This window comes from Oncorhynchus gorbuscha, linkage group LG10 (assembly GCF_021184085.1).
Source record: "Oncorhynchus gorbuscha isolate QuinsamMale2020 ecotype Even-year linkage group LG10, OgorEven_v1.0, whole genome shotgun sequence".
Taxonomy (NCBI): Eukaryota; Metazoa; Chordata; class Actinopteri; order Salmoniformes; family Salmonidae; genus Oncorhynchus; species Oncorhynchus gorbuscha.
In genome coordinates this window covers 85,480,736-85,497,733 of record NC_060182.1, presented here as the reverse complement: position 1 = coordinate 85,497,733, position 16,998 = coordinate 85,480,736, and the positions used below count along the sequence as shown (strand labels likewise).

At 44.6% G+C, this 16,998-nt stretch overlaps 1 pseudogene; it reads left to right on the top strand.

Moving 5' to 3' along the window:
* Positions 1-3,046: 3,046 nt before the first annotated feature.
* LOC124046962 overlaps positions 3,047-16,998 on the top strand; it is a 69,382-nt pseudogene continuing 55,430 nt past the window's right edge.

Genomic DNA, 16,998 nt, shown 5'->3' with positions numbered 1-16,998 from the left:
TTTACCTTTTATATTGACAAAGTTACTGTCTGTATTATAGATAATTTAGGCTAAAAACAACATGAGGATTGAATATAAACATCGTTTGACATGTTTCGTTGAACTTTACGGATACAATTAGGATTTTTTGTTTGCATGTTGTGACTGCGTTTGAGCCTGTGGATTACTGAAGAAAACGCACAAACAAAATTGAGGTTTTCGGATATAAAGAGAGACTTTATTGAACAAAAGGAACATTTATTTAATAAATTAATGTCTTCCGAGTGCAAACATATAAATATCATCAAAGGTAAGGGATTAATTTGATCTCTATTTCTGACTTGTGTAACTCTTCTACTTGCCTGGTTACTGTTTGTAATAATTTGTCTGCTGGGCTATGTCCTCAAATAAGGTATGCTTTTGCTGTAAAGCATGTTTGAAATCTGACACCGTAGTTGGATTCTCAAGAATTTAATCTTTAAACCTATGTTTAATTAGTTGTATCTTTTCTGAATTTTTATAATGAGTATTTCTGTATTTGAATTTGGCGCTCTGCAATCTCACTGGATGTTGGCCAGGTGGGAAGCGAGTGTCCCACATACCCTAGAGAAGTTAATAAGGGAACGGTGATGATGGTTTGTAGAGTGATTTCCTTTATGGTCCATTGAGGTACTTAACACTGTGTTATAATCTCCCACCATAATGATTTGATCATTTGTTTCCTGTAAATTAAATAAATTGGTATAAATATTTTCGAAGAGTATGGATCATCCTGATTTGGACCATATAGGTTAATGAGCCAAATCTCATTTTCGTCCACTTTCATATTCAAAAAGATCCACCTTCCTTGCGAATCATTCTTGACAATTATTTTTGTTAATTAATATCAACACACCTTTTTGAGTTCCTTTGTCCATGACAGAAAATTATTTTACCACCCCATTCCTTTTCCCACGTAACTTCATCTAAGGATGTGGATTGAGTTTCCTGGAAACAGTATATGTTGTATTCCTTTTCTTTTAGCCACTGTTAGGTTCTAATTTTCAGAGTAAAAACACACCGGACACTATGAAAGCTTAACCAGGTTTATTCTTCCCAGAGGATCAATACAGCAGCATTTAGACAAAAACATTTTCACACAAGCCCTGATATTTAACCCTTTCTCCGAGGCTGAGTCTCCTCTTACACGTCTGAACAGCCAATGCATCTCTGTTGCTAGACAGAACCTTAGTGATATCTATTCTTCCTCACTTCATCTGACCTGACCTCTACACCAAAGTGCTCACTCCACCCCAACTCAAGGTTGTCATGGTGATTGGTAGCAGACTGTGTCTCTTCCCTCCAGTAGGATCCCAGATGGCTAACAATAACATATCCTGACATAATGTAAACGTTATACATTACCCTCTCTTCCTCAGTGACATGAATAGGTATATGTCATATTCTCAGAACCCAACACCACGTAAAGACTGATCTGTTTTTATAATCTGCTAAAGCGTTACAATTAAAACTGCCTATACTTATTTCACCCCTTACCATAACTAGATACTGTTCTCAGTATAAATTGACCATAATTATTGCTTGTTAAGTTACTGCCATCAGAGGTCTTATGACGGTCAACATTTGAGATTTTAAATGTCTGATATGTAGAATTCAAGAAACAGGTTCTAGCAATATTTGTTTTATTCCCTTGTCTGTTAGCCTGTGAGCCAATGTCACAGATGTTAGAAAACTGGGTCAAGATATTATGTGTGTAGTAAATCTGAGTAGGTTGATGTGTGTGTGTGATATTGGATGTGATTTAGTGAGTGTGTATGATGTCTGGATAAGAGTAAGACTATAATGTCTGATGTCCAAGTAAATAATAATCCAACCAATTTGCATGGTTGAGTTTTTTCCTTTTTATAATTATTTTTAAATGTGAGTATCATACAGTGGATGCCTAGGCCTATACAGTAGGTCTATATGCATGCAATACCTTGATGCATTTGCACTTAAATCTCTAACAGCTGAACCGTGAGGTGGACAATTATTTGTTTTAGGAAAGTTAAAACAATATACTATAAAGTTTTGAATATGCTACACATATGTGCTATTTGATATAGCCTAGGCAGTAAGGACCGATAACTGTGAATCATTTGGCCAATACCACTCGTTTATTGATGGCGCTGGTAGCACCCAGTCAGAGGTTTCTTTCTCTCTTTCTACTCTCGGATCTGAACGGGGCGCTCGGATCTGAACCGGCAAGGGTCTGTTTTTCCACGAGCCTTTTCGGAATGGGTCTGACTCCTCAGGTCCATTCGGGAACGGTCTCTATTTATATATATATATATATCATGTATATTTTTTTAAGTTATGTATATTGGGTTGGGTGGAAAGCCATGGATCCATTTCAGAACAGTTCCAACTTTTTGGACCCGTGAAGACCTCTATTTCAGACCTTAATGTCAATCCCTAATAGGCATACTTGTTATGCCCTCCCTCTTTGTCACGGGGCCCTCTTTCTCATATATCAGCCTAGGCCAGGCTTACATACTGCTTTCAGAGTTGTGTTTACTGACATAACCCACGTTAACATGATATTTGCAAAACAACTCAATAATGCAGAGTCCTAGTTTCTTTGGGATGAACATTATTTATATATTTTTTTTTTTAGAACAAGGCCTATTTTATAGGCCTGCAGCTGTGTGTTTTTGTAAGAATTTGTGATACTTTCTTGTTTGTAAGCTAAAGATCTCACCATCTTTGTCATCCCACAGCCAACCTGACCGGCCACGTAGAGAGGGTGGGAATTGAGAACTTTGAGCTGCTAAAGGTGCTAGGAACTGGAGGTCAGTGACAGTTCTGAAACTCAATCCAATGATGGGATTGTCATAGATTTTAAAAAAGGTACATTCATTTTATCTCTCCCGGGGGCGATGGGTTGGTGGTTTTGTACATTTGAGACCATTCCATTGGTCCTTCTGAAGTACAAACGTCTCCCATCTGGTCCTCCAGTTGAGCTAAAACAACTGCACTGAAAGCTTTTGGCTGCTGAGTTTTTATGTTTTTCTTGCTTCTATGTCAGCCTATGGCAAGGTGTTCCTGGTGCGTAAAGTGAGCGGTCATGATGCAGGTCAACTATACGCCATGAAGGTGTTGAAGAAGGCCACAATCGTACAGAAGGCCAAGACAGCAGAACACACACGCACAGAGAGACAGGTTCTGGAGCACATCAGACAGTCACCGTTCCTTGTCACCCTCCACTATGCCTTCCAGACAGACACCAAGCTGCACCTCATACTAGGTCTGGATCTCTCTCTCTACATTTCTTTCGGTCTCTGTCTCTCTCTCTGTCCATTTCTCCTCTTCATGCCTTCTCTTCTATTTCTCTCTCTTTTTACAGAAAGTTGTTATTTTTCAATGAAGACATGAATATGAAATAGGCTACATGAGTAAGAATATCAAGTAGAAGAAAGTAAGATTGTTAAGATAAATTGAGTTTCTTTCAGTTTGGCTGGCGGCTAGCCTTAGGCGGCTAGCCTTAGGCGGCTAGCTCGAGGCGAGGTGGCTAGGCCAAGGCGTGCAGCGGTCTAAGGCACTGCATCTCAATGCTTGAGGCGTCACCTCAGATCCGGGTTCGATCCCAGGCAGTGTCACAGCCGGGCCATGACCGGCAGACCCATGAGGGGGACACACAATTGGCCCAGCGTCGTTCGGGTTAGGGGAGGGTAACTACCAATTTGATATCGCAAAATTAGAGAGTAAAGGGGGGTAAAAAAATGTACATATATACATACATACAGTTGAAGTTGGAAGTTTACATACACATAGGTGGGTGTGATTAAAACTTGTTTTTAAACTGCTCCACAAATGTCTTGTTAACAAACTATAGTTTTGGCAAGTAGTAGTTTTGTGTCATACTTTGTGCATAACACAAGTCATTTTTCCAACAATTGTTTACAGACAGATTATTTCACTTTTAATTCACTGTATCACAATTCCAGTGGGTCAGATGTTTACATACACTAAGTTGACTGTGCCTTTAAACAGCTTGGACAATTCCAGATGTAAACTATGTAAACTTCTGACCCACTGGAATTGTGATACAGGGAAATCTGTCTGTAAACATTTGTTGAAAAAATTACTTTTGTCATGCACAAAGTAGATGTCCTAACTGACTTGCCAAAACTATAGTTTGTTAACAATCACAGACGAAGGGGCTTACACTTTGGCTACTAACTTTGAATTGCCTCAATCATTTTTGTGTTTGCTTAAACAACCGCAAAACCCTTACCTAAGTCCAAAACAATCAAACATCACAAAATGCCGTCATAATATACGCACAAACTCCTCTGAACTGTTTTGGCTGGGAAGCATGTAAACGCCTTTACAGTGAATTGGACTGACCCATTGGACTTTGGATTTATACCTGCTATGTTGAAATAAAATATCCAGCCAGGCAAGACATCCAGGATTGTTCATAGCTGTTTCTTTATTATTATGACAGATTATGTGAACGGTGGGGAGCTCTTCACACACCTGGTACAGAGGGTTCGGTTCAAAGAGCAGGAGGTATCTCTGTATAGTGGAGAAATAGTCCTGGCGCTGGAGCACCTACACACGGTGAGTGTCTGTAGATGTCGTCTTCTTTCCGTTTTGGCATTCCTGAGGTACAATAGTTTTGGAGTTTTAGCCTATATGCAATTGCAGTAAATGGTGCAGTTTTCTAGAAATCATTAATCATCGTGTCTAATCACAATTGCTATACATAAAGGCCCGTCTCCTGGAAACAGATGCCACAGCATAGTCTTGGACTAAGAATTTATTTCAATGGAGTGCTCCATGCAGCTTAGTCCAGGACTAGACTATGTTTAAAACCGGCCCTAAAATACTTTTTGGATCGATTCTGGCTGTTTCTTCACATTGTTGTCACAGTCAAGCCTTGTAAATTGGCTGACTCTTTTCCAGCTGGGGATAGTCTACAGAGCCTTGTAATTGGCTGACTGTTTCCCAGCTGGGGATAGTCCTGAAGCCAGTCCTCCAGTACCCCCAACGCCAGTCTTCCAGTACCCCAAACGCCAGTCTTCCGGGTACCCCCCATCTCCAGTCCCAGTACCCTCAACTCCAGTACCCCCAACTCCAGTACCCCCAACTCCAGTACCCCCTAACTCCAGTACCCCCTAACTCAGTACCCCCTAACTCCACCCTTAACCTCCAGTCCTCCAGTACTCTAGTACCCCAGTCTCCAGTCTCAGTGTTTCCCCAACTCCAGTCCTCCAGTACCCCTTAACGCCAGTCTTTTCAGTACCCCAAACGCCAGTCTTTCAGTACCCCAAACGCCAGTCTTCCAGTACCCCAAACGCCAGTCTTCTGTACTCTCTTCCAGTCCTCCAGTACCCTGGTCCCAGTATTTCTTACCCAGTCTTCATACCCCCAACCTAGTCTCTTCCAGTACCCCATTTCCAGTCCTCCCCGGAGAGGGGGGTTACTGGAGATGGCGGAACCGGAGGACTGAGATGGGGGGGTACCGGAGGACTGGAGATGGGGGGGTACCGGAGGACTGGAGAGATGGGGGGGGGTGGTGGTACCGGAGGACTGGAGATGGGGGGGGGGGGGTACCGGAGGACTGGAGATAGGGGGTTATCGGAGGACTGCAGATGGAGGACTGGAGATAGGGGGGTATCGGAGGACTGGAGATGGAGGACTGGAGATAGGGGGGTATCGGAGGACTGGAGATGGGGACTGGAGAGGGGGTACCAGAGGACTGGAGGTGGGGGTACCGGAGGACTGGAGGTGGGGGTGGGGGTACCGGAGGACTGGAGGTGGGGGGGGTACCTGAGGACTGGAGACGTGGGGGGGGGGCACCGGAGGAGCCTGGCGTTGGGGGTACCGGAGGACTGGAGGTGGGGGTACCGGAGGACTGAAGGGTGGGGGGTACCGAGGACTGAGACGGGGGGTACCCGGAGGACTGGAGATGGGGGTGACCGAGGACTGGCGTTGGGTGGTACCGGAGGACTGAGGTGGGAAACACTGGTCTACAGAGACATGGACCTAATTTAGAACTGCTATGTACTTATTAGATTTATAATCCTGACTCACGTCAGACAGGCATGGTTCCTGTTTATACATCAGACCTGTTGTAAAACTGTGCACGTGTGTGAACAAAGCATTATAACTCCGTCTGAAAACGCCCATCATTCACCTTTATGGTGACAATAATAGTTTGGAACTGTTGGAATTAGGGCCAACACAGTATATCTGAAGGAAATATTAATGTATAACCTGATCAGTGTCTTTTGGATGTGTTGACAAAATGTATTCTTTTTACATTTTACAGTTTCTGCAACACAAAAATAATTGCAAATTGTTGTGGATCTGTCAACCAATTGTTTGAATTCAATGTTTTGCATTTACTTTCTCCTGAACCTAAATATGCTGCACCGCCCGAGAATTCTGAAACATTGTCTACTCTGAAAAAAAAAGATTTAGACTACAGGAGGCCTACTTACAGTGGTAACCTACACACTTTATTTCACCAGTTAATTTCTACTGCATGTTATAAAGCGTGCCCATTTCCTCAGATGCATGAGCAAAAGCGTGTCAATATAATAGCCTATTTAAAAGGCCCAATTAGGAGATGGTCACTTGTTTTATGGCTACTGGGGAATATTATCTATCATGGCCAGAAAAGGGGCAATGGTTGGTAATATCTGTATTATATTTATAAATTAAATATTGTCTAGGCTACTGGAGAAATTTGACATTACAGTATTCATACGTAGTCTACAAACATCAATGGAAAAGGTGAACAGTCTGTTCTACCTCTTTAACTGTGTATGGATCGGACGCATAGAGCAAAATACTTGAAATACTGGCATCTTATCTGTTTACTATTGTGAAGTGAGTCCAATTAAATAGGCTATTTTTATGTATAAAAACCATCGCAGTCAGAAAGGTGAGGAATCTATTCTGCAATGATCATGGAAGTGACATTAATCATCGGATATAGATTTCTAATTATTTTAGAATGCAGATAGAATAAATAGATTTTCTTCACTAACAGCCAACGATGGAGTCTTGTTATTATATTTAGCTACCTGTTTTTTAGTTTTTAGTGAAATAAGTCATCATGTGTTCCCCATTTCCACAAGGCTACAAAGCTACTAGGCTACTTTTGCCTTCTTGCAATGCAGTACTTCAACCACTATAAACTGTGTGTACACATGTTCTAAAGCTTCCGGAAGGATAAGCACAAAAAAGTCCAGTTTTTATAAATGCCAACTTTTGCGTGAAAAAGTGCATATGTTTTGGGGCATGATTTTGTGCCTATGCAACTTTTTTATAAATGAAGCCCTTGAAGTCTTGTAATTGTCTGAATGTTTTCCAGCTGGGTATAGTCTACAGAGACCTGAAGCTGGAGAACATCCTCATGGACTCCAGCGGACACATAGTGCTCACGGACTTTGGCCTCAGCAAAGAGTTTGATGAGGTATGTATTACAGATGTATGGAGCAAGAGGCCTACCGGTACATCCATATGATCATTATCACACAGAGGAGTCTTGTACTTTAAAATGGTTAGGTTACTTGTTGTGTTATGGTCCATTCGCTGGTGACGCATCCCACGCAGTCAATGGAGGAGTGTGTGCTGTTGTGTGTTTTTAGGCCGTGTTTGATGTGCAACCTGACGTGACTACTCTCCAGGTGCCCTACCCTGCCACCCTCCAGGTCCCCCTACCCTGCCACCCTCCAGGTCCCCTACCCTGCCACCCTCCAGGTCCCCTACCCTGCCACCCTCCAGGTCCCCCTACCCTGCCACCCTCCAGGTCCCCCCTACCCTGCCACCCTCCAGGTCCCCCTACCCTGCCACCCTCCAGGTCCCCTACCCTGCCACCCTCCAGGTCCCCTACCCTGCCACCCTCCAGGTCCCCTAACCTGCCACCCTCCAGGTCCCCTACCCTGCCACCCTCCAGGTCCCCTACCCCCTGCCACCCTCCAGGTGCCCTGCCCTGCCACCCTCCAGGTCCCCTGCCCTGCCACCCTCCAAGTCCCCTACCCTGCCACCCTCCAGATCCCCCTACCCTGCCACCCTCCAGATCCTGCCACCCTCCAGATCCCCCTACCCTGCCACCCTCCAGATCCCCCTACCCTGCCACCCTCCAGATCCCCCTACCCTGCCACCCTCCAGATCCCCCTACCCTGCCACCCTCCAGATCCCCCTACCCTGCCACCCTCCAGATCCCCCTACCCTGCTACCCTCAGGTCGTTACATCGCGTATACACATTGTCTGATCGTTACGTCGCGTATACACATTGTCTGATCGTTACGTTGTTTATACATTGTCTGATCGATGCGCTGTGTATACACATGGTCTGATCCTTACGTTGTGTATACACATTCTCTGATCTTTACGTTGTTTATACACATTCTCTGATCGTTACGTTGTGTATACACATTGTCTGATCGCTACGCCGCGTATACACATTGTCTGATCGCTACGTTGTGTACACATTGTCCTGATCGCTAATACGTTGCGTATACACATTCTCTGATCGCTACGTTGTGTATACACATCGCCTGATCGTTATGAGAGCCATGTTCTGTGATCTATTCAGTGGCGCTTGATAGGTTCTTCTCCACAACAATGATGTCTGTTCTACCCCTGAACTGATGAAATGTGTCCTAGTCTCAAGCTTCCTTCCGGTCGATTCCAGTGTGTTTCAACATGTCAGGGATGAGAACGACAAATAAGGAGAGGGGGACAAATCTAATCTGGGTTATTTCTCTTTGTTTTGTCCCTTGTTGCTGTCCAGTTGGAGAGGACTTACTCTGTCTGTGGCACCATTGAGTACATGGCCCCAGAGATCGCAGAGGGAGGAGAGGCTGGCCATGACATGGTAATTTATCATTTAAAACCCACCCCCCCGAGGTCTTGTTATGTTGTACTGTACTTGACCCAAATGCACAATGGTACACAGACAGATATGTGTAGCTCACTAATAACTGGGTGTAGATCTACTGCACACCTGTGAAGGCTGCCTCTGGTGTCTGGGGTGCTGTTCCAGACTGCCTACAGTGCATCATTTGTACAACCCGTCTGCAATGTAGGCAGTCTGGAACGTATGTAGCCCTGTATCATATTCTGTCATAATAATAATACACTTTATTCATCCACATGTACCTGTGTTCCAGGCTGTAGACTGGTGGAGCCTTGGAGTATTAATGTATGAACTTTTGACGGGTGGATCACCATTCACTGTCGATGGAGACCAGAACTCTCATACAGATATCGCCAAGTAAGTATTCATTATTTCAGGGCCCACATGTTAGGAGATAGATCTGGGGGAATACTGCATCAGCAATGGCTAGGGAGGCTAATAAACTGAACTCGACATCCATTCGATTTCCCGATACGCTGGAAAACAAAAACAATCTTTCACTTGTCTTCTTTACCAAGTGAGAAGTACTTGTGTGTGTGTGTGTATATATAATCAGTTTGGTCTGATCAAACAAATAGACACATTTCCAAGTTCTCCAAAAAAAAGAGGACAAAACTGTATAGAACGGTAGCTGTGTTGTTCTCCTTTTCTCTCTTTCTGGATTGTCTCAACCACTTGGAAATACTGTAAATTCTTTCATTCATTCTTTCATGTGTTTCCTCTGGAATTAAATACTCATCCTGTTGATGTACTGTATGTCAGTGAGGGGTATTCAAATCCGTGCTGCTGGTTTTCTGCTTTACATGGTGTCCCAGGTCTAAATCAGTCCCTGATTCCAGGGGATGAAGGAAAATCAGCATTGAACTGCCTTCAGAAGGTCCAGATTTGAATTGGCTTGATGTATGTATTATTATAATATAAATCCTGTCCAACCTGGACTTCTGTCACCCTCAGGAGGATCTCGAAGAAGGACCCTCCGTTCCCAAAGACATGAGCCCTCTGGCCAAAGACCTCATCCAGCGCTCCTCATCAAAGACCCAAAGAAGAGACTGGGCTCTGGGCCTGACGGAGCTGACAACGTTAAGAAACATCCATTCTACCAGGTACCAGAGCCATTTTCCTTAGCCTGATCTCCAGATCTGTTTGTCACTGCTTATCCAACTCCTATGGACATTGTCATTGCTAAGGACCATATGAGTTAGCTATACAGCACAAACAGATCTGGGACAGAGCTAGTATCTCCTCCTAGCACATTGAGAACATCTTGTCCAGATACATTTGTAGGTCATTGGTACATACCATACAGTATATTTTGCATTTGTTGATAAAATGGTGCTTGAAGGAGAAATGGTTTCTAATTTTATAGCGTTCTGTTGGGTTTCGTCTTCTCTCCTTTTAGAAGATAAACTCGGGGAGGACCTGGCAGCTAAAGCGGGTGCTCGCCCGTTCAAGCCAGTGATCAGGGATGAGCTGGATGTCAGCACCTTTGCGGAGGAGTTCACCGAAATGGACCCCACCTACTCCCCTGCAGCGATGCCTCAGAACTGTGACCGCGTCTTTCAGGTGGGACAGAAGTGTCCTCAATAGCTCGTTTAAGGTCAATACCAGCCTGTCTGTGTGCACATTGGTATTCAAATGGACTAAAAGGCTTTTCATTCAAAGCATAATTATAGCCATATGCAGTTTGGATAGGCCTAACAGATGTGAATGACTATTTATGCTATAGCTTTGAACCATAATGTGGCTTTCACACCCAATTCATAAAGCGCTTCACAGAAAAAGCATGAGTGCTGATCTAGGATCAGTTTTTCTTTTTGGATCATAATTATAGGACAGAGGGACCGGATCGTAGATCTGCCTCCTACACTTAGACGCTTTATGAATACAGCTGTATGCCAGCTTATGGTCTCGTGTCTGATTGATGTAGTCTATTGCGTGAGATCTCAGCTGTGATTGCCATGCCTTCTGGCTCCTCGAGCCTCCTCCTCCTGGCTGATCAATAGGCCCATTAAAAGGGGCTTCTCTCTCTTTTCTCTACTGGTATAAAAGGTTACGGTTCCAGAGAATCACCATGTTCAGCCTCAATTACGCCTTAAACCTCTGATTGCCAACTTTATCTTGGCTTGTCTTGTTTTATTTCCCCACTTTCACAAATACTGGAATTTGTAGGCTAGTCTTTATCATTTACAGCCATGCCTTAGTGTTAGATAGAGCTAGTGGCTGAGATCACAACGTTTAACTCTGGGGTCTGCTCTCCCACTCGCCTCACAAACAAAATTAAATTGCGTTATAAACTGGGTGGTTCGAGCCCTAAATGCTGATTGGCTGACAGCCGGGTATATTAATTATAGCCCTGACGAGATGTAATTTCACAGCAGAGCAATCAGATATTGAAGCCTGGCAATTTGGGCATTCTCATGCTTCCATCCCCATTCATCCATCCATCAATCCTTCCGTCCATACGTGCGTGTGTGTGTGTGTGTGTGTGTGTGTGTGCGTGTGTGTGTGTGTGTGTGTGTGTGTGCGTGTGTGTGTGCGTGCATATAGCGTGTAAACCCTGGGCCCTGCACAGCTGGAGCCAGGCAGCACATCCCAATCCATCAGAGATGACAGTTCTAACAATGAGCACAGATGGACAACCAATGAATGGCAGCCATTGTCACGCTCACTCCAGTTTTTACAGTATTGACAGGTTATAATTAGTTCTTGACTGAGCTGTAATGGGATGTCCTGGTTATACAAAAAAACTAAGTCTCTGGTAGGCACTATACTGTGAAGGGTATACCAGTCTGGTAGGCACTATACTGTGAAGGGTATACCAGTCTCTGGTAGGCACTATACTGTGAAGGGTATACCAGTCTCTGGTAGGCACTATACTGTGAAGGGTATACCAGTCTCTGGTAGGCACTATACTGTGAAGAAATTTATACCAGTCTCTGGTAGGCACTATACTGTGAAGAGTATACCAGTCTCTAGTGAGCACTATACTGTGAAGGGTATACCAGTCTCTGAGTAGGCACTATACTGTGAAGAGATATACCAAGTCTCTGTCCTGCATATTAAACAAGTCTTCCTATGTATGCGTCAACTTTGTTCATGGCCCCCTCCTGCTTCATCTCTCTCTGTGTCTCCTGGTTACAGGGTTACTCGTTCATGGCCCCCTCCTGCTTCATCTCTCTCTGTGTCTCCTGGTTACAGGGTTACTCGTTCATGGCCCCCTCCTGCTTCATCTCTCTCTGTGTCTCCTGGTTACAGGGTTACTCGTTCATGGCCCCCTCCTGCTTCATCTCTCTCTGTGTCTCCTGGTTACAGGGTTACTCGTTCATGGCCCCCTCCTGCTTCATCTCTCTCTGTGTCTCCTGGTTACAGGGTTACTCGTTCATGGCCCCTCCTGCTTCATCTCTCTCTGTGTCTCCTGGTTACAGGGTTACTCGTTCATGGCCCCCTCCATCTTGTTCAAGAGAAATGCTGTGATGGATGACACGCTGCAGCTGTGTGGAGGATCAAGATCACAGAGACCAGGGTCTGCTGCTGTGGCCCGCAGCGCCATGATTAAGGTACAACACACACACAGCTGGGTGGGGGTTCAGGATTACTGTGGCCTGCAACACCATGATGAAGGTACAACACACACACACACAGCTGGGTGGGGGTTCAGGATTGCTGTGGCCTGCAACACCATGATGAAGGTGCAACACACACACACACACACAGCTGGGTGGGGGTTCAGGATTGCTGTGGCCTGCAACACCATGATGAAGGTACAGCATCGTTACTGTGTGTGTGTGTACAGTACAGTTAGATGGATAGGGTTATCTCTTCCCTCCACACACACACACACACTTAGGCTAGGCAACATTAACTAAGTTTTTTCTTTGGGGGGGTTGTCATCTCCTCTGCTCTCTCATCCTTGCTTCACTAAGCTCTATAACGAGTCTTGATGTGTGTGGCTGTGTACTGTGGTGTGTCTAATATAACATATATATAACATATAGTTACAGCATTGGATCACATTGAAAACAGGATTGTTACTCAGTTGCTTGGTCTGAGGCGTGATGAGGTATAGACAAACTTTGTAATAAGATGGCTTTGATTTGACCTAAACAATGATTTCCCTTCCTTTAGGACTCTCTGTTTTATATGAACTATGAGATGGACCTGAAGGACAATGCCCTTGGTGAAGGAAGCTTCTCTATCTGTAGGCAGTGCACCCACAAGAAGACTGGACAGATGTACGCTGTGAAGATCGTCAGTAAGAGGTACAGTTACCATAGTCCTGCCTGATCCCAGATCAGTTGGTGCTGAATGGTCTGCTTATACAGTATGATCATTGTCAAGCCAAACTGACACGTACCAGGCCCAGACCAGTGTGGTCCTCTGGAGGTCCGTGTGGTCCTCTGGACACCAGTATGGTCCTCAGTAGGTTGGTAGAGCCTATTGGTAGAGCATGGCTCTTTAGTGGGTTTGATTGGCCAGTCCACCCAGACATAAAGCGTGTGTATATATACAGGATTTTTCTGTATTTATTAAGGTTCCTATTTAATGTGTCCAGTGTCTTTTTGTTTCCTTTCAATGTTCAGGAACGGTATGTTTTGTAAAAATGTAGTTATATATTTAGTTATATATATGTGAAACTGACCTTACTGTTCAGGGATGACATTCTTATTTTTTATATACAGTACCAGTCAAAAGTTTAGACACACCTTCTCATTCAAGAGCTTTTCTTTATTTTTACTATTTTCTACATTGTAGAATAATAGTGAAGTCATCAAAACTATGAAATAACACACATGGAATCATGTGGTAACCAAAAAATTGTTAAACAAATCTAAATATATTTGAGATTCTTTAAAGTAGCCACCCATTGCCTTGATGACATCTTTGCACAGTCTTGGAATTCTCTCAACCAGCTTCATGAGGAATGCTTTTCCACCAGTCTTGAAGGAGTTCCCACATATGCTGAGCACTTGTTAGCTGCTTTTCCTTCACTCTGCAGTCCAACTCATCCCAAACCATCTCAATTGGGTTGAGGTTGGGTGATTGTGGAGGTCAGGTCATCTGATGCAGCGCTCCATCACTTCTCCTTGGTCAAATAGCCCTTACACAGCCTGGAGTTGTGTTTTGGGTCATTGTCCTGTTGAAAAACAAATGATAGTCCCACTAAGCTCAAACCTAATGGGATGGCGTAACGCTGCAGAATACTGTGGTAGCCATGCTGGTTAAGTGTGCCTTGAATTCTAAATAAATCACAGACAGTGTCACCAGCAAAGCACCATCACACCACCACCTCTATGCTTCACGGTGGGAACCACACATGCAGAGATCATCCGTTCATCTACTCTGCATCTCACAAAGACACGGCGGTTGGAACCAAAATGTAAATTTGGACAGATTTCCACGTTCTAATGTCCATTGCTCGTGTTTCTTGGCCCAAGCAAGTCTCGTCATCTTATTGGTGTCCATTAGTAGTGGTTTTCTTTGCAGCAATTCGACCATGAAGGCCTGATTTACTCAGTCATATTGATGATCTTGATTTTTAAAGTAATGGACTGTCATTTCTCTTTGCTTATTTGAGCTGTTCTTGCCATAATATGGACTTGGTCTTTTACCAAACAGGGCTATCTTCTGTATACCAACCCTACCTTGTCACAACACAACTGATTGGCTCAAATGCATTAAGAAGGAAATAAATTCTACAAATGAACTTTTAATAAGGCACACCTGTTATTTTAATGCATTCCAGGTGACTACCTCATGAAGCTGGTTGGGAGTATTCCGAGTGTGCAAAGCTATTATTAAGGCTACTTTGAAGAATCTCAAATATAACACATTTTTGGGTTACTACATGAGAAAACATACGTGCTATTTTATAGTTTTGATGTCTTCTACTACTATTCCACAGTATAGAAAATAGTAAAAATAAAGAAAACCATGGAATGAGTAGCTGTGTCCAAACTTTTGACTGGTACTGTATATACATAATGTGTTTTACTCCCTTTTCGTCATAACTAATTAGGATCTTGTCTCATCGCTGCATCTCCCCTACGGGCTCCAAAACATGACCCGTCAGACCTCACTCCTTAATACCCCGCCCGCAACCTGGAAGCCAGCCTGCACCAATGTGTCAGAGGAAACACGGTTCAACTGACGACCGACGCCAGCCTGTCGACCCCCAGCCCAGCACAAGGAGCCGCTAGAGCATGATGAGCCAAGTAAAGATGAGCTGTGCTTTAGACCCTGGCGCCAAGAGACTGATGGCCTTTCTTTGTCACCATGTGTCCTGTCTCCCCCTCTAGGATGGAGTCTCCTTTCTGTTCAGGGATGACTGTGTTCTGTCTCCCCTTAGACTCCTTTCAGCTCTGTGTCCTGTCTCTCTAGGATATCCTTTCTGGGAGACTGATTGACACTCTGTCTTGTCACCATGGAAACTGTCCTGTGTCTCCCCCCTCTAGGATGGAGGGATGACTCTGTGTCCGGTCTCTCCACTCTAGGATTCAGGGATGACTGTGTTCTGTCTCCCCCTCTAGTTCTGTCAGTCTCTGTGTCTTGTCTCAGGATGGAGGCTCCTTTCTGTTCAGGGATGATGACTCCTTTCTGTTTAGGGATCTCTGTCCGGTCTCTCCACTCTAGGATGGAGCTCCTTTCTGTTCAGTGATGATGAGGATGGAGGCTCCTTTCTGTGTGATGACTCTGTCTCTCCCCCTCTAGGATGGAGGCTCAGACACAGAAAGAGATCACAGCTCTGAAGCTCTGCGACGGCCACCCCAACATCATCAAGACTCACCAGATTTACCATGACCAGGTAAGGATTTTTTCACCTCAATATTTAATGGATTCGCTGAAGTAAGCAAAGCAACCACATATTTTAATTTCACTTTTATTTATACAGGTTCTTCTCATTGTGCTAAAATCTATTTTACAAGAGAGACCTGGTATCCCAACCATTGCCAGTAAAGCCCATCTTCAGAAATAGTCGCTATCTGATGGAGCCAGTGATGGAGACAAGACTAAAATCAGACAGGCAGCCTAATTAAGTCACTGATAGAACAAAGCAGAAGAATGTGGAAACTAGATTCCTCTGGGACATTCTCCCTCTGTTTTCTCTCCTCCTGGGACATTCTCCCTCTGTTTTCTCCTCCTGGGACATTCTCCCTCTGTTTTCTCCTCCTGGGACATTCTCCCTCTGTTTTCCCTCCTGGGACATTCTCCCTCTGTTTTCTCCTCCTGGGACATTCTCCCTCTGTTTCTCCTCCTGGGACATTCTCCCTCTTTTCTCCTCCTGGGACATTCTCCCTCTGTTTTCTCCTCCTGGGACATTCTCCTCTGTTTTCTCCTCCTGGGACATTCTCCTCTTTTCTCCTCCTGGGACATTCTCCCTCTGTTTTCCTCCTGGGACATTCTCCCTCTGTTTTCTCCTCCTGGGACATTCTCCTCTGTTTTCTCCTCCTGGGACATTCTCCTGTTTTCCTCTGTTTTCTCTCCCTCCTGGGACATTCTCCCTCTGTTTCTCCTCTAGGACATTCTCCCTCTGTTTTCTCCTCCTGACATTCTCCCTCTGTTTTCTCCTCCTGGGACATTCTCCCTCTGTTTTCTCCTCCTGGGACATTCTCCCTCTGTTTTCTCCTCCTGGGACATTCTCCCCTCTGTTTTCTCCTGGGACATTCTCCCTCTGTTTTCTCCTCCTGGGACATTCTCCCTGTTTTCTCCTCTTAGGACAGCATTCTCCCTCTGTTTTCTCCTCCTGGGACATTCTCCCTCTGTTTCTCCTCCTGGGACATTCTCCCTCTGTTTTCTCCTCCTGGGACATTCTCCCTCTGTTTTCTCCTCCTGGGACATTCTCCCTCTGTTTTCTCCTCCTGGGACATTCTCCCTCTGTTTTCTCCTCCTGGGACATTCTCCCTCTGTTTTCTCCTCCTGGGACATTCTCCCTCTGTTTTCTCCTCCTGGGACATTCTCCCTCTGTTTTCTCCTCCTGGGACATTCTCCCTCTGTTTTCTCCCTCCTGGGACATTCTCCCTCTGTTTTCTCCTCCTGGGACATTCTCCCTCTGTTTTCTCCTCCTGGGACATTCTCCCTCTGTTTTCTCCTCCTGGACATT